Below are 21,778 nucleotides of genomic sequence, written 5' to 3'. Positions count from 1 at the left end.
TGCTGGACTGTTCCCATATAGTGGTTGTAATAGCACACGCTATTTGACTGGTTGTGGCCATATGATATTAGTGGGGCTTGCCCATAGGGGACACACTGCAGTAGACTGCAACACTGGGTGTGTATGAACATACAGCAGGGCACACAGGGACATACATCAGTATTGCTAAATTCTTGGTGGTATCCACACACATAGTCTGTTGCCAGACTGTGGGGTATGACGTGTGAATGAGTACTGGATAGTGCATGCCATTATGGGTGTGCTGATCTGAACATAGTGGACATCCAAGTAACTGGTCCTGTAATGTGTTCCTAGTTTGTTGTCTTTCATGAACCATGTACTGCAGAAGACATGCCCCCTTTGTCAGATGTGGAGAATGATATAATAGTGGATGGACTGAGACAGCTCCCTCAGATCTTGTTGTCTAAGAGGAAGCATAATTGGAAATAGTGGGCAGCATTGTGGGCAGACCTAGTGTAGGATGTCAATCAGATTGGCCAACAGGACAGGACCTATGAGCAGGTCCAACACCAGGTCACAGCCATGCTGAATGCTGCACAACGAAGGGTAACTGATCTTGCCAGGGATTGTGCAGCCACCATTGGAAGACTTGCAATGAAACAACCACTCTCGGCCACAGAGGAATTCCTTGTGAACCTAGGAACACATGACAGCTCCTAGGCATCCATCATACCATATATCGTGGAGGCAGTCACTGTGGCAGGCTGTACATACCTGTATATGGGTGTCAGGTCTATCTGCATTGGCAGGGAGTCGGGGTTTAAACTCAGTTGTGCACATATAGTCAGAATGTCAGCAATACAGCCAGTATCCCTTTAAATAGGTCTATCAGATATGGCCCAAGTCCGTGGTTTTGTACCTTGTAAATGTGATACTGTTTTTTACAGATCATATATACCCTTTGTAAGGTATGGGCTGCCATATTGCTCTTTGTACAAATGTTGAGTGCAGCCAGAGTAGAATATTTGTATGTTCCATTCAGGAACAGTTAACTACGGTTCATAGACCAGGTAATCACAGGTGTGTATTTGAGCAACCATCAACACATTTGCACTTATAGTTATGAGTGGCTACACAGCCTGGTATACATGAGGCAATTACTCCAAGATGCCTGTTCAAACACAAAAGGGAGATGGTACATTCCTGAGGCAGTGACACTAGTACTGGAATATCATTCTCAAGATAGGTGTACTGGATTTTATGTATAGTTCTATCACATATATTGTCATATTGCTTACCTTACAGGCATATTGTACTGGCAATTTTCACTGGATGTAGCTGAAGTGGATGTTATAAAGGGCTTGACTTGTCTGTGTGTGTTGGTGTGAGGTTGTCTGTTGTGCATGGCAGTGGAGATGTGAAGATGTGAGACTGGTAATGCAGTTGCAGATCATCATTTGTATGAGTCTGTGTGGATTACTATACATAAAAGTGCAGGTAGTAATGTACTGCTTTGTTCTTGGTTTTCACAGGTGACTGCAGGTTTGGAGTCTGTCCCCTCATAACTTGATGTCAGAGCCTCATCGGACTCTGATGATGATTGTGGCCATAGTGAGGCACAGATGGAGTTGTCGGCGGTTGAATCTGTCCCAGAGTTTGACATCCCTATTATGTCCCCATTGCCACTGTATGAAGTCAGTATGCTCACACATACACAGTCCCCAGAGGCCACAAATATTGGACAGTCAGAGAGTGGTGACATTGAACAGGGCAGTGTGACAACTCTGTCATCAGTGAGTGTAGGTCCCACATAGGTGGATTGACAGGAATGCCCATAGGATGACTGCTGTCTATCCTCCACCTGTTGCAGGTGTCACATCAAGGGTCACTCGGTGCATGCTTTGGGTCATCATGGAGGCATAGGCACATTCTGAATGCAACACCATATTGGATGCTTAGGGTTATGGACACAGCACTGTCTGACATCCATGACTGCCTCCACTGCATTGAGGACACACTGTATTATTTCACTGATGCAGTGGACAGATGGTGGGCTGAGACGATGTCTTTCTTGGACCACACATTGTCTTTGCAGGGACATCTGGTTGGAGTTGGGCATTGGACATGTGGATGTAGGTCAGCAACAACATCTGCTGAGTGTCCACGTGACTGTGTGCAGTCACGCTCCCATAGTGGCAGTAGCACCAGCACTACAGAAGAAAAAGTGTGCTGTCCACACAATGATATGGCAGGCCATGAGCATGTGGCCCTGGGTGGTCCCATGGGGGACACAGCCCCAGCAGACTCTAGTCACTGTCAGGTACTAACACCACATCTGACATTGGGCATGGTGATGCCATTGCTACACCTGGAAGAGCTGGAGATGGTGAACTGTCCCTTTACCATGTACAGTCCACAGCTGTCCAACAGACACATGTGTAGTGCTAGCACTAGGCTTGACTGTGTACACATGCACACACACACACAAACAACTCTATTACATGCAGTTTACCAACACACCTCTCCATGGCCCATCTGACCCGCACCCCTTCCTGACTCACACACATGCTGTCAACTGTTTGGCACAGCCTAGGCCTCCTGTACCCCCACACCACACCCTATGCATGTAATGATACCTGTGCCACAACCCTACCATCCTTGCCACATCCCTGCCATCCTTGTCATTGTTTATTTATTTATTTATTTTACTTTACTGATGCAGGGAATGATACTATTTGTCTGATGCAATGCACAGGGTGTCCATATTACTTGACATGTGCTTGTGTAGAGCAGTATTATTTTGCCATGCCACTTGTGGGCCACAACAGGTACTGTATGCTGGCATGTATCATGACTACACATCACACTTTGCGTATCTTTGTTGCATGATGTTGGACTGTCAGTAGTGTTACAGAATGACAGGTGTGTCATGGACCTGTGTATGCTTCTGTTCCATGAGTCTGAGGGTATAAACTATGGACCCATGATGGCAATACATCAGAACAGGATGACATGACACCACAGGAGAAATATGACATCAGTAAGGTACGCCAGTATAAGTGCATGGCTCCCTAGATGTAAATGTGTATAATAGTGCATCAGGGACAATGGGGGCAGTGAGCGTAATCATGCATTCATACTTTTTGATAAGGGCTGCTACCCTTGCTATGCATCACCTGGGTTTTCAGCACTTACAAAACTAGAAGGTGTGGTGATAGAGTTGACACATCTACAAATATCTTGTGTCTGGGTCAGACAGATGGCAGACATCAGTTATGATTATGTAGAGGAAGGCGGTTAAGGGCCAGTAGCCAGTAGCTAATCACAGGGCCATAAAATGCATAACCATTGCATGGAGATCAACCATATGGGCATGTCCTTAGTGTTGCATGAGGATAGGGTCACACACAGAGTTGGCTGATGTGAGATTAGAACCCCTACCTGTCTACCATTACACACTACAGCTACCAGTACTCACCATGTGCACCACAGAGTTTAGCTGACACTGGATTGTCTGCCAGTGTTCTTAAGGTGGATGACACCAGCAGGCCTTGTAGAGCAGGGCAATGTAGAGGCCAGCAGCTAGTCACAGGGCCATAAAATACATAACCATTGTTTGGAGATAGCCAATATGGGCATTTCTGTAGTGCTGTAAGGAGATATATTTACACACACACACACACACACACACACACACACACACACACACACACACACACACACACACAGTTAACTGATGTGTGATTAGAAACCAAACCTATCTACTATTACACACTACAGATTGCAGTACTTATCGCATGCACCTCAGGTTATGTCTGCTGGATATGTGATTGCAGGCACAGTACTTGTGGAGGATGTAATGTAGCCTTGTGTTAGCATGTGTGATCTGCAGAGTGATATTGCTTGGTACTGTTATTGTATCTAGTTCCTAGAAGTGGGATACCTATTAATATCCCTGCTATGTGTGTACAGTTAACATTATGGCCGTATGTGGTTGGTTGTAGTTAGACAGACAAGCATGTGATCAGGGACAATATGGCCTGTCCAAAGCATGGGTTGAAACCATTGTACATTACAACTGCTCACTTGTGTCTGTCTACAAGGTGACATTCCGCAGGCATAGGGGTCTGTGAGTGAGTGGATTATGTACTGTCGCGGTCTTGGTCTGTTTCCTTTGGACAACTGTTCTGATGTGTAATTGCAGATAACCTCAGCTTTCTGAGGGTATGTGGAGACATACTTACACACACACACACACACACACACACACACACACACACATATATATGTGTGTGTGTGTGTGTGTGTGTGTGTGTGTGTGTGTGTGTGTGTGTGTGTGTGTGTGTGTGTGTGTGTGTGTGTGTGTGTGTGTGTGTGTGTGAGTGTGTGTTTATAAATGTTGCTGTGTGTGTATGTTATGTAAATGTGTTAGGTAGACATCTGTGGAGGGTCTATGTATCATTGTAATTTATATAGCTATCATATGTATCACATACATGTGTGTGTGGGGGGGGCTAGGGACAGCGAGATATGTATATGTATCTGTCTGTATGTACAGACATATTTCCACATAGTAGGTCTTTGTGAGGAAGAGGCAACAGACTTGCGCTCAAGTTAGCTAAGTTTAGAAGCATGTCCAGTGGAACTGTCAGTACCTACAAGGTCATGCCAGAGCTACCTGTAATCCGGTCTGGGATTATGTGTGCTGCAGACATTGGCTGGTGCACCTGTTTCTGCATTACAGCACTTCCCCTACAATTATCCAAGACATTCCCCAGCTGTGTGCTGTACTTAATATGTGACTGGGGTACATAATGTAACACCACATACAGGGTAATAGTCTACATACCTCTCACTGTAGTACATGTTTTTGCAGAATGTCTGGCATTTCACTCCATATGTGTGGTCTGTTCCTCATACATTTGTGGTGTTCCGGTAAAATATTGTGTAATGCAGTCACTGAATTGTACTAACTACTGACATATTTAAATGGTGGCCTTTACATCCTACAGCTTTTCTGTTCTGTTCTGTTGCAACTTGTTGTTATACTAGTCACCTTCTAGGTTCATCAGAGCATGTGTAATGTCTGTCTGTAGTTTTGGCCCTTTGACCCCCCATTCTCTATGACTTTGTCTAGCTTTCTTGCAGTAACAGATTGAGGGGTATGCTAGTCTGTGGAAATACCACCATACAAGCACATCACATGCAAAAGATGTGGATACTGCCAGATTCAAACCATCAACACCATCATCCATGCTAATATCTCTAGCCCAGTGAGCCACACCAGCTGCCAGACAAAGAGGCGTCATTTCTCACACAATCAACATCATACAAACATACATTGTTACCCCTGTGTTATGTGAGACAAAGAACGTGTGACCAGGCTCTATGTCACAGCCCTGGAATTAGCTGGTCTTCTGATATATCATTGCAGACTTATTGTTACAGCAGTTGTATGGGAACACTGATGTGTTGAGGGTGGTGGATGATCAGCCCATACTCTACTGGCATAGACAGTTGTGTGACTGTTCTGTGACCCCACTGTTTGCCATCTCCTTTGAATAATGTAGTGGATTTTCCAGCCATGAATCCTAGTGCATATTATGGAGCACATACTACTGAACAGAGTACCTGTTGTCCCAAGTGTCTGTTACATCTCTCCAAGTAGCCCAGTAGCCCAATATTTTCCCTTGCAATCATGCAGCTCATCCATATATATGCTACCATATTCTAGTACCCCTTACAAGTTGTGTATAAGTGACTCACCTATACACCCCTTACAAGTGGTGCATAGGTGAGTCATTTACCTGGCAAATGCAGCAGTTGACAGACCTGTAGATCAGGGCTTACTCTGTCTGATGCATGCACTACACAGCCAATACATGGGTACGTACAGGTTGTGTGGGCTGGCTGGCATTATTTTTACTATATGTATATGAGTCAGAGTAAAGTGTCAGTCCCTAGATCCAGAGGTTGTCAGTGCATGTGCTATACATTGTCTCTTGGCCAAGGGCAGGGCATACTGGGCAAGACTATGCCTGCCTACAGGGACATCCTCAAGGGTTTCCTCCTCCAAGTTCCCCTGTGGGTGTGGCTGTGGTGATCTAGGCACTGTTGGGGGGGGGGCTGTGTATCCCTTCCCTTTACTGATTCCTGCTGCAGCTCTTTCCACAGGATCATATTGTGTAGCATGGCACATACTGTGAACATCTGTGCACATGTGGCTGGAGAGTACTGCCGGGCTCCCCAAGATATATCAAGGCACTGGAACCGTGACTTCAGCAGTCCAAACACATGCTCTATGATATTCCTAGTTAGTGAGTGTGCCTCATTATGGCATTATTCCTTGGGTGTGTGTGTATTTCTGATGTGTGCCATCATCCACAGTTCCAGTGCATAGCCAGCATCCCCCATTAAAGGGCCGTGCAGGATGTCCCCCCAGCAAACATCTACTACAGCTGTGATGCATGCCAGATATGGGATTTGTGATAACTACTAAGGCTGCCAACACACACATTCCTGATAATACCCTGAGCATTACACACAAACTGGCAGCCGATGGATTGATACCCCTTGCTGTTGACATAGATTCTACCCTCCTCACCAGGTGGTGCCTTGATGTGTCCATTAGTGTAATCTATGGCACCCAGTACCTCAGGGTAGTGTGCTACATAGCAGACGTGTTGTATACTTTGGTCCTCTCCCCAGGGGGGTGGGAAAATAAATGTGCTCACTGGCATGTGGTAGCATAGCATGCAGGAACTGGTGGAGTATCCAAGATGCTGATGCCTGTGAGACCCCATTCATGTCCCCAGTCGGTCTTTGGAAGGTAGTTGTAGCTAGTACCCTAAGAGCTGCACATACCTTTGTTTCCCTGGGATTGGTTCCCCTCTATTGGCTTTGGGTCTGAGTTGAGGGCAGCAGACCTCAATGAGTTCTTGTAGTTTGTCCCTGTCCACTCTGTAGTGCTCTACAATCCCCAGTTCATGTAGCTCCTTTAAGGTTACCATGGGCTTGAACAATCTTCTCCTTCTCTGTCTAGGCCTATTGTCAGCTACAGCAGCAACAACATTGACCTCAACATCTAGCACAAGAAGATGTAGCAGAGCTGCAGCAGCCCCTAGCATTCATTCTGTTAAGAATCCCAAGTATGTACTCCACTGGTGCAGAGTATGAGAGTGAAATCAGATTGTAGGGTGTATGCAACCTTTATAGTGCAGCCTGTGTGACTGGCTACCTATGATGCATTCCACCTGCTAAGTACATCATTACAGTCTGTTAATGTCCCTAGTTTAATTGAGACAGGGGTCATCAGTAATTAATATATCATTGGTATTCTCAGCCAATTTTTTTTATTTTTTGTACAGCCTTTCACTCTCAGCACTGCATAGCACCATGCAAACATGCACAGCAAAGGGAAACAATGCTCAGCAGTCACTGCACACACTCCCATGAAAGGTCACACTAAGCACAGTGGCACACCGTGCAAACAAGCAGAAACACACAGAAACACAGGCCCCAAAGGTAAACAAAGTTTAGCAGCCAGTGTACAAGCTCCCCTGCTGAGCACAGCAGCATGCCATGCAAACAGGAGCAGCTGAGCTCTAATGAGCTTGCAAGTCCTCAGACACACCCCCACTTAAATATCAGCTACCTTTTCTCTGGACACAACACAGTCCTGTACCTATACAGATGGGATCTACCGAAACAGATACCCATTTGTACTATTCAGTAATCCCACCTCATTTGCCTATGGATCCATGTACACAACATGGAAACTACATGGTTCCAGGCCATGCCTTGTTGGCCACAGCACCATTCCAACACTGTAGATATTCCATGCAGGGTGCTATAATACATTAATGTCACATATTAATACATTTAATTTTTACACTTTTTTTATTTTTTTTTTATTCATAAAAGCATGTTTGCGCAACCACATCATTAAAAAAAATAAAATTATTTAAAATTATTTCCCATACAGTTTTGGGCACACGGTGGATAATTTTGCACATATCTGTCTCTGCTATGCTATGTCTCTCCAAGGAACTACACTTTTGAAACACCTGTTGTCTGTTTAAAATCCTGTACATGGAATTTTTCCATGTACATCATGGACACCAACATGGGGGCTGCAGGAATGACTATCTTCTTGTTGGATCACACTGCCTCCCTCATTTGCATGCAATTCACTTGCTTATGAGGTGATTTACATGCCACAGACACTTCTGTGTTGGCGCGTGCATGTGTGCTGCCCAGCTCTGCGTACTAGATCACAAACCTGCTTACTTTCATTTAAGCAGTGTGCCAGGATGCTTACATGGAAATAAAGTCAGTGTAGTCTTTATTAAATTCCCTCCTAAAACTTTTAAGAAAAAGCAAGCAAGTTTTCTCAATGGTGGCACTTATCTGAGCCATTTAAGGCAAAAGATACTAATGACCATGCATAGAACAGACTGACATGCATAATATCTGTATTCAGACTGGCGGCAAAACAGTCTGATGTTTTCATGCATATATTCTACTTATGTACTCTTTATGGCATACATTGGATATGTCTCCATGGAAGTTTTTGACTTTGGTACCCCAACCAGATGTACAGGTTCTTTGGTGAGATAAACCAACAGTTTGGAATACTGCAACAGTGATCTAAGGAAGGAAATTTTCTATGTCAAAAAAGATGAAACAGTACAACCTTCAACATGCAATTTTGCTAAACAATCAGGTGATGACTAACAGCAAAACAGACAAAAACCCTTAACACCTGGGCATCTCTGCATTGTTAATCTTTCCTAGCATGCTTCCCAGTGAAGTATCAGTCCTTTCAACATGTCTTTCATTTTGTCCCACTAAACCACTTGACAGAGTGCAGTTTTGTGGAGAACTTGAGGAACACTTTTGCAGACTGAAACTTAGAGAATTCTTTCATGATATAGAGAAATATTGCAATTACAACTTGTTTCATATCTGAAAAACAGCATTTACAATCAATTGCAGTCAAGTTCCTGATTTAGATCTAACATTAAGATGGCTCTTACTTGAGTTTGTAATGCTCTCCATATGGTGAGGGGGAAATGTCATTTTTCAATATCTTGTTGGTCTAGCATTCATTTTTTATGGTGGACCTTTCCATCTAGTCAAACCTGGACAGTAGTTACAGGGACTAATTACTCAATTTCTCTGCCTCATAATCTTTTCACTTGGTACCACAGGACTGCAGACTATTTTAGTTCTCTGTAAATATGCTTCCTCTGAAAAAGACAGAATATGACTGACAGGGATACATGGAGCCACACCTCTTTTTCCATCAAGAGTATATGTTAGCTATTAACATATAGACAAGGACTGGGAGTATATTCATGAACAGATGATTTACAATAAGTTTAAATCTACTCTCTCACAGACAATGGATATAGCCATGCATTCCAGTCTCAGCAGTTCTTTCATTTCCATGATTTGTCTCCCATTATCATCTGTGGTGGATATAAACTAAGGTTCTTATGTGAGGCGCATGCTCAGGTGAAATTATCAATGATGAGCAGCTGTTGAAGTAGCAGAGCTCATCTGTTGCCATCTCCTGTTGCTTCTGTCTTAGGAACATTACCCTTATCAAGCACCTTTTTTCTCTTCATATCTCCTTAGTATGGTGCTTTGCCTAGTATTCTGCTCACTAGGTTATAGCAATACTCAGTACCTGAAGCTTCTAGATTCAGAACTTGAGATTATTCAACTTGTCCAAAATTCTACAGTTAGGCTGAGTGCAGGTATTTCTAGGTAACACATTCTATGCTGATTATTTGGGGAATGCACTGGCTTACAATCAGGTAGTGTATCATATACAAGATCCTACACCTGGTTTAAGTAGTGTGATATGGCTTCTGCTCTTTACACCCCGAAAAGCTGTTGATCTGTCTCCAGCCATAGTGGTCTCAGTGTTTTGTTTTTTTTCCCTAGAGGTTGTTAGTGTTCCTACTGATGTGGCTTAAATACTCTCAGGTCCAGGCTTTTGCATGTCAAGAATCACATCTCTGGAACTTATTGCCTTTTTAGCTGAGACAGAACTACCAGTTTTGGGTGGTTACAAACATTCTTAAAATATTTATTTAATTGCATTAGATTATGACTGACCTAATCTCTCTGTTGGCTTGTATTGTTGTAAAAATAGAAATTAAGAACAAAAAATCTATAAAATAAAGTACTAAATTAAATATTATTCTAGTCCACACAGTTGCATAACTGGAGTACTAGATAGTACTTATGATATCATTTCCTTGTATTATTTCTCTTCATGAAGTCCTTTGAGGATAACTAGCCATGACCCTTTTCCTTTGTGTTCTTACCCCTAACATTTCACTAACCAAAATCTTCTCCAAAGTTCCAAATTCTTTTCCTTTCACTATTAAACACTCATTTTCTATTCTTCTCTTCTATAATGACAAATTTAGCTCCTAAAAAAAAAGAACTAACTAGTGAAAATTGCCAACCAAGTTTTGCCACTGTCTTATATCTCCTAAATCTGTTTGGATTATTTCTATTAATGGAAAGATCTCTCTTTTCACTTTCCAATTGACCGATTTTCTTGTGACTTTAGTTCTTTTTACTTACCCTCTCCTATTGAATCCTTTTTCTCTGTCTCCAAAAGTTAAACAAGACTCAAATTCACTTTTATCTAAATGTAAAAATGTTTTTTTCTAACATTAGTTTCACAACTTAAAAAAACATAGGAACAGTACAAGGGAAGTGATAATGTGGTACCTTAAGTTGCCTCACAATATGCACGTAAGCTTTCTTGCTGCCTTTATTGACCATTACTAGTGCTGACTTTCCAAACTGAGCAACGCCACACATTAGAGTAGGATTAAAGGCAGTCAAAGTAGTACTTTGTGTGACCCGTAGTCTTAACTTATTCCATAGCCTTGGAATATGTCGAGTTAGGAACATATCCCTTCAATAAGTTGTGTTTATTTATTAGAGAATATTTAGGTCTATCGTATGAGTTTGTTTGTAGAGCTACTGCTTTTGAGAAGAAATAGGTGGCAAAATAATATTGGGTCTTTCACGGCTCAACAAAAGACACATATGTCAACTTGGACAAGCAGACAGGATACTGACCATAAAGAGAGTTGTGAAAATCCATCAGAATAATTTATGGTCTCCAATTTTCTTTTTTTTAAACATCTTTATTTAACATAGCATTTCTAAATGTGGTGTACACATACCATTTTCATTCTCTTGTTATCCTTGTTATAACAATACTTTTTTTTTACTTAAAGTATATAAAATTCTGCATGGTTGCTGTTACTCTCCATAAGGACCTACATCCAAAATCCTGCTCTCTCTTGGACTTCCCCCATTACATCACCATCCTTTTCCACTTTGACTAATAATCTTCTGCTTGTGTCATGTGTATGAGTTGTAAATGTGTATCTCTAAAGTATCCCTCCAAATTATATTATTTACTTATTTTATATTTATTTAACCAGGAAAGTTTAACTAGGATAGAGACGATTTTCAGCAGAAGCCTTGAGATAAACACTCCAGATGTATGCCTTTGGAAGGAAACCGGAATACCTGGAGGAAACTGATGCAGACACAAGGAGGACATGTAGACTCTGCACAAAAGACACCCCAGCCAAGAATCAAACCAGAGGACCTCCTGCTGTGAGGTGAGAATATTAACCTCTGCACCACTGCACTACCCAGTATAATCTTAAACTACCATGTTCTTTGAGGAGGATCAAGTTATGCAACTTAACTCTTATCCTCTTATCCTCTTAAATTAATCCATTCTACTCTTTATTAATTACCATCTGCAACTTCTCAGGTTGATAAAAATATCCCTGACTTGTATATAAAATTAAAGGGAATATTGATATCCATAACCATAATCAGAAGCTTTCAGTTCCTTAGTTTTTGCATTATATTTTGTTTAGTCTATCACAACATATCCTTAGCTGCCATAACATAATCCATTTTAATCTATATACCAAGCTACTTCATCTTATCATGTCCCAATAAATATGGGTATTGCTGAAACAATTCATATGTGAGCACATAGTTTACTGCTATAGTTTTTATTTTATCTTCATTCATTTTATATGCTGTAATGATTTGAAATTGTCTCAAAATGTTCTACAATACCAACATGCATTTTTCCTGGATGTTTCATATACAAAATAATATTATCTACAAATAAAGCTAAATTTTCTTGATTAACATACTGCTTATATCCTTGAATTTGTGAGCAACTTGTTTTGTTTGTCATCTAAATATAAAGCAAATAACAAAGAGGAAAACAGACATCCTGCCCAGTTCCTCTGTTCAAACACAGCTTGTGGGAGAGGTATGCATCCACTGTAAAGCTTGCCACTGGCTCTTCATATATCCTCTTAATTAACCTAATATTGTATAAAGAAATACAAATGCTACCATTCCCTTACTCATAAAATCTGAACTGACTGCATTGAATGCTTTCTTTATATCAACACTCATCAATGAGAGCAGCATTTTCTTACATTTAGCTTCTGTTTGAGTATTGGACATAATACCCCACTCGGGACTGTTGGCAAACTCAAGAGGTTAGGTACAAACCTGCATGTCACCCAGTGGACAGCCAACTGGTTCACAGACAGGACACAGGAAGTTAGAACTAGGGACCGCAAAGAGGCAGTCACAAGTGGAGTCCCTCAAGGATCGGTCCTCTGGCTGCTCCTTTTTGCCATTTACTTCTCTGAAGTCAAGGCCAATGTCAGTGGTCTCTGGCTGACTAAATCTACAGATGATTGCAAATTAGGAGCTGTCATTGAATCCCACACCAACACAAATGTTCTCCAGGAAAGGCTGACACAAACAAACAATTGGTGTCAGAGCTATGAACTCAAACTAAATGCCAAGATATGCATAACAGTATCATTCAGGAAGTTATCCACCCCTGGTAAGTATCATATTGACAACATATCCCATTGAGTTAGCCCAGTGGTCAGGGACTTAGTGATACACATGGATAGTAATCTAGTCCTTGACCATCATGTGTCTACAGTAGTGAGGAAATCTTTATATATTCCACAATTTATAAACAAATGTATGGCATCTAAGTCCAAGGAAGTCATTATTCCACTCTATTCAGGATTTATGAGACCTATCATTTAGTACAACACCCCCTTTGGTAAGTTCCTAACCAGGCATAAGTCCAAGGAAGTCATTATTCCATTCTATTCAAGATTTATCAGACCTATCATTTAGTAGAACACCCCCTTTGGTATGTCCCTAACCAGGCATATCCAACAATTAAAATGTCCACGGAGGTTCCTCACTAAAATAATAATACAGGGTGCAAGTAAAATGTCCTGTTAAGACTGCCTCCAGGCCCTATCCCTGTATTCTGTCTCCTACAGGCCTTTGAGGGGAGCTCTATGCCTGGCATGCAGGTCATTGTCAGACCCCAGTCTGATAGACTTTCTGCATATCCACAGATCAAACAGCACCAGAATTACTCATTTTAAAGACTTAAATATTGCCTGTGATATAAATAGGACCTGCTGGAGAGACAGGTATGTGTCTCAGGGACTACCCTGTCAATGGAACAGGCTCCCAATCAATGTTAAACAGAATTCCTTCCCAACAAAATTCAAGTACAACTTGGACAATTGGATTGGGGAACAGGAAATTCATCCCTGGTTTGGTATCTATGTCACTAATGAATACAAACTACCTGTAAATGGTGATCTGCCAGGCCTCTGCATGTAAATGTTTCATCTCCCAAGTCCCTGCTTACACTTATCATGGGTATCAGAGTTTGTCAGAGATTTGGGATGCATGGCTAGGCTTAAAAAGGTCATTGGGGTCATTAGCCTAGGAAATATCTATGAACCTATAATCATTGTTTGATTAAAGTTGTCAAATATGTGCCACCTCTCCATAAAATCGCACTGATCTATGTATATTAATTTTGTCAACACTTTTGCCATTCTCTTAGTTTAGATATAAACTTAAACATTTATAATCATGCTTTAAAACTGAACTGGGTCTATATGAAGCTAGGTGCAGACAGCATTTACCCTTTTTGGATAATGCATCCACCACAGCTTTTCACCAAGATGCTGGTACCCCCTCCCCTTTTAAAATACCATTAAGCAGAGCCTTCCTGATCTTTATTACGTTCTTCCTTTCTAACTTTTCACAGGAATGTTGTCTGTTGTTGGAAAGTTCCCAGCTAACTGATTATATATAACTGTTTTATCTAATCTCTTCCTGTGATATTTATTAATTGTTGAGCATCATCTTCCTTTAACCTTTGTATAATAAAGTTCATAGGTACATAGGTTCATAGGTTCATACTTTATAAGCTCTGTCCAGCAGTGATACAGAGAGAACAGAGCCAGTGCTCTGTCTCACATGGACCAGGATTCTGTTCCACAGCATAGAATCTGTCCCTCCAGCACATCCTATTTATATCTGTGTTGAGGTTTAAGTCTCTTGCTCTTGTGGCTCTGGTGGATTTGGATTTTTGAGGTGGAGCATGTCCATTAATTCCAGGTTGGACATGGCCTTTGTATGTCAGGGTCACTCTCTCTGAGCAGGACGGCGCGACACTGATAGAGCTGGAGTTTCTTCAGTCGGGCAGCATATGGCATATTTTTGAGCCCTTTATCCTTTTGTTGAGGAACTTTTGGGGTCTTTCCAATTGCTGCAGGTGTCAATGGGGCATTGTACTCAATCATTGGTCTGATACAATGACCTCCCTTGATCTGGATGTGAATCCTTCATAATCAGTTGGGCAATGTAGAAGGTTCTCCCAACCCATTTTGGCAATGGAGTGTCAAAAGAAAGGTTACTGTCAACTTGGGTCCCCAGGTCCCTGATAACCTCTTCTGTGCTTAATGGATTGCCACCTATGTGGGCAAACTTGGGTTACCTTTGTTTTACCAAAGGATATGACTATACATTTTTGGCTTAGCTTAAAGCCATGGCTCTGGCACCAGTTATCCATTTCTATGAGACCTCTCTGAAGGATATCTGTGTCTGATGGATTTTCAACTATGGCGTTTCTAGTCATCTCATCTGCTGCAAACGTTCAATCCTCCATCCTCCCCCTGCCTGTTCTGCACTTCTGTAAAGATGATAACAAGAGGGGGCCAGGACTGAGCCCCCCTGTGGGACACCGCCGACCGGCCTGGAGTCTGACATGGCACCAGCAACTCTAACCCTGTGGGTTCTGTCCTTGAGCCAGTTTGCAACCCATCTTGTGACATATGGGTTTAGATTTGCTTTTGCAAGGTCAAGGTAGGCTGAGTGAACTGCCTTACCCTCATCAATGGCCTTGTTCAAGAGGCATGATCTGCCCTTGACAAAGCCGAATTGGGTAGGATCCAATGTCTGTATGTCCCCTATGTCTTTATTTATGAGTTCCATTATGATCGCCTCCATAGTTTTGCAGACCAGGCTTGTTGAGAAGCACCGCCTTTGTGGGGTGGGGGGACCACAGTGTTGCCCGCCACTCTTTGGGTACATATCCTGTGGTAAGGCTAAGATTAAACAGTAGCCTTATGTGTGGGTTTAGTTCCTCATTGAGTTTAACACCATCCGGTCCCATTGATGCTGTGTTTTTAGCTTTAGAGAGAGCAGCTCCAAACTGGGCAAGTTTTATGCAAATATTTCTAGTTGTGTTGTGCCTTTTCACAAAAATTCATAAACTTCCTGAAATATTTAAATATGTTTGTTGGGTCTATGGTAATTTTTCTTGTCATGTACTTCCTAAGTTTGATGATAACCCTCTCTGCTTTCTGTTGTCTAAATCATTGTGCTAAAACTTTTTATGCACTGGAGTTGTTATTGAAAAATAGATGCTTAACATCAACTTTTCTAAACTCATGCAAATATTCTCTTATTTTCAATTGAGCACTGTAATCTTTGGTTTAAATATACATATAGGCTCCCTATTACACTGTCTCAGACACAGTTTGTCAAATGCATCTTTGTCGAACAGAAAAGTGTGAAAAGGCAAAATAGCAAACCGGCTTTTCAGCAAATTCTTTCCCAGGGAAAGAATTTGTTTGGCTGCTTTCGCTACATTGCCTTTTCAGCACTGTAGTGCGATCTCGTAGTTAGTACATTTAAGTGGGGGGGTGTGGGGAGCACAGCCTCCCACATCGAGGGGTCATCCCCCACATTATGTAATGCTTTCCAGTTTTTTTTTTTGTTTTTTGGAACAGCAATTTTTTTCCCTTGGAAAAAAAATCACTGTTCTGAGGTTTTGACTTTGTAAGCTTTCGGATGATTATGTGTCATTTGCTCTTCTGAACTTGCGATATCATAATATAGACCCTGTATGTATATATATTTATATATATATATATATATATATATATATATATATAAATATATATATATATATATATATATATATATATATATATATATATATATATATATATATATTGTTCCTCTTCAGAAGGTCGAATGGCTGAAATCACAAAATGCATATTGCCAAGGCCATATGCTTGAATTTCAGAAGCTCGACCTTCTGAAAGGGAAGTAAAAAAAAAAAAAACACACAAAACAATGTTTCTGCAGGGGGGCAAACCCCCCTGCACCCCCCACACCCCCAGTTACTTATTTATTCCAACTACAAGATCACAGTACAGCACAGAAAGGGAAATCTCCAGTTCTGCACTGTATGCCAATCCCCATTCAGAAGGTCGAGCTTCTGAAATTTCAAGCATATGGTTTCGACCATAAGCATTTCGAGATTTCATCGTTTGACCTTCTGAAGGAGAACCATATATATATATATATATATATATATATATATATATATATATATATATATATGTATGAGATACATTCATAACACCGGCTGGCCAAAAAATGGCATTACAACAAATGCAAAATGATTGAAGTTGGCATTATCTGAAAACTTGTTTCATGTTCTGTCCAGGGGCTGTGACCCCCCCCTGCTTATTATATATACAAACTACAAGATCAAATTACAGTGGGGAAATGGGAAGACAGCAGTCCCCACTGTAATGTGATAGCATCAGCATTTTCATTTTCAGCCATTTGTGTTTGACGTAATGCCATTCGGCTTTATGAATGTAATACATATATATGTGTATAGTAGTGAATAAATCACGAACGAACTACCATGAACATCCAAAAATCCTTGAAATCCTTTATTAAAATGAACCATCAATAATAAAGGAAATATTTGCAGCAAACGTCTTGTAGAAATATATATAAAAACGCAAAAAGGTGCACCATTCAGGATGGATAAGCGCTTTGGGATTTCCCTTCCTCAGATCTGTTTCAACTGAAAAAAAAGTTTCATATAAAGAAGGCTTAAACAATCAAGATGTTCACACAAACTGGCACCTCCATCATAAACCAGAGGTAAAACATCCTATCAGGACATGATGGTGAAGTTACACCCTCCCTAGAATCCTGTCAGTGGAAGAACTTCAAATGTAAGTTAAAACATCACCCCATTAGGTGTGCATCTGCTTTTGAAATAAACACTGCTCTGCTAGAGCATATAACAGTCCTCTTTCTTCATATGGATTCAAAAAACAATGCAACTCCTTAGTTAAAAATAAACCATGATGTAGTAAATTGACACTCTGTTTTAATGAGGTTTATTTTGTCACATAGAAGGCTGTTATTCACAGTGCACAAACCATAATGGAACAGCCTAAAACAGTCACAGTGCATATATGAGTCAATCCCTCCAGTTCATTACAATAACATTTTCCTGTACAAGAAATAGCGAAGAAAGGCCTTCCTTGACTCAAAGCTAGCCAAGAAAATCATTGAAAGGTTTTGAAACATTTGGTCTTTAGAATAGGTTTTACTAGTACCCCACCATTAATTCCAGGTTCATGATCAGCTCATAAGTTGATGAGTCAATCAATTTCAGCAACTTCAGTGCAATTCTGCACATCGCCACCCCTTATGTTTTCAGGATTCAACTGTAGCAACATAAACTTAAACGCGTGTGCAGGATGCATTTTAACATGTTGTGCTAAAGCTTTAGTATTGTCAGAATGGGCAATGTCATGTATATGGCGAAGAATTCTTTCTCTAAATCGGCAATCTGCCTTCCCTCTATAGAAGGCACTGCAATCTTGGCAGTCAGCCACATATATTAAATGTTTGCTGTTGCAGTTGGCTCACACCTTTAGTCAAAAAGTCTAGCCCGAAACTGGATGGGGAAACAAATTGGAAACATTGATGTACTGACAAGCCTTGCATTTTCCACATTTAATAGTCCCTTTTCTACTTTCAGTGTGTTGAGATCTCCTAGTAGTTCCATATTTATGACACAAGAGTTGTTTGATGTTCTTTTTATTTTTGAAGGTAAATCTGGGTACATCTCCCACTATTTTTCTTAGACACTGATCTTCCGTCAGCACTGGCCAACCTTTCCTAATGATGTCCTATACTTGTCGAACATCTGTAGAATAGGTTAAGATGCATCTTTTATTGGAATAAACTGGAGGGATTGACTCATATATGCACTGTGATTTTTTTTATGCTGTTCCATTATAGTTCATGCACTATGAATAGCAGCTTTTTATCTGACAAGATTCACCTCATTGGAACAGATTGTCAATTTACTACATCATGTTTATTTTTAACTAAGGTGTTGCATTATTTTTTGAATCCATATGAAGAAAGAGGACTGGTATCTGCTCTAGCAGAGCAGTGTTTAATTTGAAACCAAATGCATACCTAATGTAGAGATGTTTTAACTTACACTTGAAATGTTTCCACTGACAGGATTATAGGGAGGGTGTAAATTTTCCATCATGTCCTGACAGGATGTTTTACCTTACACTAGAGTTGTCAGTTTGTATGATCTTCTTGATTGGTTAAGACTTCCTTAAATAGGATATTTTTTCAGTTGCAACAGGATCTGAGGAAAGGAAATCCTCAAAGTGCTCATCCGTCCTGAATGGTGCACTTTTTTGTGTTTTTATATATTTTCTACACAGGTTTTGCTACAGATATTTCCTTTTTATTGAGGATTCATTTTAATAAAGGATTTCCGGAGTTTTTGGATGTCCATGGTGGTTCGTTCATGATTTATTCACTGCAATGCCTTTTCTATCACGGAACACCTTCAGGTGCTAACAGGTTTGTTTTGTATGTTTTGTTTATACTTTTCTTACCTGTAGCAGCACATGGCAGTGGATAGTTTTGACAAATATTTTCTTGTGAACAAACATACTTTAAATCCTACTAACAATAAGTATATGCCTGAAGTTTTATTTGATTCAACCAATCCATTGCTTAATGCTGACATTCTACAAGATGCTTTAAAGGAAACTGACTTAACTGAAGGCACTGAGAACTTTGAAAGGCTATTTCTAGAAGCAGAAATGCAACATATAAATTAGAGAGATTGCAAAGGCAGTGCTACCATTTGGAAGCCTGCCTACATCATCAGTTATTTCCCAGAGGCTTAAGAGTTAAGTGCATGCTGAGTTATGGTAACACCCTTCCAGGGCTTCTGGTATGTTGGCAAGCAATTAACTTAGAGACAAGCTTCAGTTATATTAAAATTCTTCTAGAGTTATTTAAACCTGAAGAGGAAGAATTGTCTGAAATTATTAAGAAAAAACAAGCTGACATGGAACTTACTATTTTAAATGAAACTTGCCTTAGGCTTAAAGTGCTACTCAATCATTTAAATCTGTATGTACACAAACTGAAAGAGCAAAAAAGGAAAAAAAAAACTGTTGAGAGATGACAAATATTTTGAACAGGGTAATGTTTTTGAATGGGATAAAAACAATAAATCTGATTATTCAAATGGTTTAGCAAAGGGCAGGAGTAAGGTTCACACAGCAACTAACAGTTTTAACCATGATAGAAATTTTAATTCACGTGCCAACAATATCAGCACCAAACAGAATTCTGTTGCTGCTGCCAGTGCTTTAGCTAGTGCTGATGCAGCACTAATTTATTTGAGAATTCATCTAACTACAATGATTCTGTACTAATCAATACAGAGAATGTGAATGCCAACAGCCAATTGAGCTTGAATATTGCTCTCCCCTCCACCTCTACAGGAATAGGTACAAGGCCCAAAGATGGAGCTTCACATATTCCAGTTTTTCAGAAACTACCTGTTCACATCAGGACAACTCAGAAGAGAATGAGTCGATCACTAAGCAGGGAGAGGAAATGGAAGAAATCAATGCCGTAGAGACCCCCATGCTTGGTATTTAACTTGTCTGACTTCATTCTACGTAATGGCCATATTAAAGTGTTGAATAAAGGTCTATCATTCATTCCAGCTTTTCACTCCAGGCTGAGTGAACTTGTGATAGATATCAAATAATTGGGGAGAAATATCTCAGTGCAGAATATATTTGGCAAAGAAAATGTGAAGAATGGCAACACGTGCCAGCAGAAACAGCACAAAAACCGAGCACCTTTTTGCCAGGAAATCATCCAGCCATTGATCTGTTTGTACATCTATGTGAGAATGGTGTTGCCAACTTAAGACAGCAGCAAACAGGCCAACAATATCATAATTTAACCACTGGGGGGAAAAAAAAGCTTTGTTGGAACTAATGAGAAATGATGACATTGTAAACTAACCAGGAGATAAAGGAGGGGTGCTGGTGGTAATGAACTCGAATGACTACATGAGAAAGATGGAGGAGGTGTTAAGAGACAACAGAACTTATCAAAATATTACTAGGAAAGAGGGTGAAAAAGTAGTTAATGAGGTCAGTAACACCTTGAGTGATATGTTTGCCACCAGACTCAGCTCTCAAGAGCTATTTGATTTCTTCAGTACAGCACACGACCAGATATCCACTATTAGTGGTCTGCCAAAAATTCACAAATGTTTAAGTGCCCCCCCCCCCTCTGCGTCCCATAGTAGCCGGACTGGGTTGGGTCACCAAATTGCTTTCGGTATATGTAGAGGACCAACTATAAAACTTCTACCAGAAGCTGATACCATATTTAAAGACATGGGAGATTTTCTGGAGACACTGTATGGTAAGATGAAATCATATACAGATTTCTCCAATTTTATTTTGGTGACCCTAGATATACAAAGCTTATTTACTGTCATTCCCAACTCATGGCATTGCAGCAGTTAAATGGTTGTACAACCTAGATTGACATGTATGGAACAAATCTGTTTATTATTAGAAATCATCCTAGATAATAATATTTTTATTTATTACAAGAAGTTTTATTGGCAATGTTGGGGTGTTGCTATAGGCATCCCATGTGCCAATAGTTACTCTAACATTGTGATTGCCCAATAGGAGAAAGAACATGTCTTTAATGAATCCAACCCATGGGCAACCCACCTGATTTATTATGGTCTGTTTGTGGATGATATTCTTTTTATCTGGAAAGGGGATGACATTCAACTGAAATTATTCATAGAATTTCTGAACAGCACAACCAGCTTCCTGTTCTTTGAAGCACAGTACTCTAAGACAGCCATTGAATTTCTTGATGTAAAGTTATTTTTACATCTGGATGGAGGACTAGAAACCAGTGTTTACAGGAACAGAACTTGGGAGAATCACTACCTGCACAAAGCTAGTATGCATCCGAGGCATGTCTTCCGCAATATATTTGAAACTCAAGCCATTAGAATTTCTAGGCTATGCACAGCTGATGATGAATTTGAAAAAGAGTTTCAGCAACTTAAAATACATTTGCAAAGGAGAGGTTATTCCAATAGGGATGTGAATCAGAAGAATTGTGATGTACAGAACATCAGAAAGAGGAAGGGTTAACTTGTTTCTCCAGTCAATTTGCTCATGATGAGAACGTTACTAAGTAA

The sequence above is a fragment of the Protopterus annectens genome, chromosome 2.part2 (assembly GCF_019279795.1).
Source record: "Protopterus annectens isolate FY-2018-M chromosome 2.part2, PAN1.0, whole genome shotgun sequence".
NCBI lineage: Eukaryota > Metazoa > Chordata > Ceratodontiformes > Protopteridae > Protopterus > Protopterus annectens.
The sequence above is the reverse complement of the archived record's forward strand: the minus strand, read 5'-3'. Positions refer to the sequence as shown.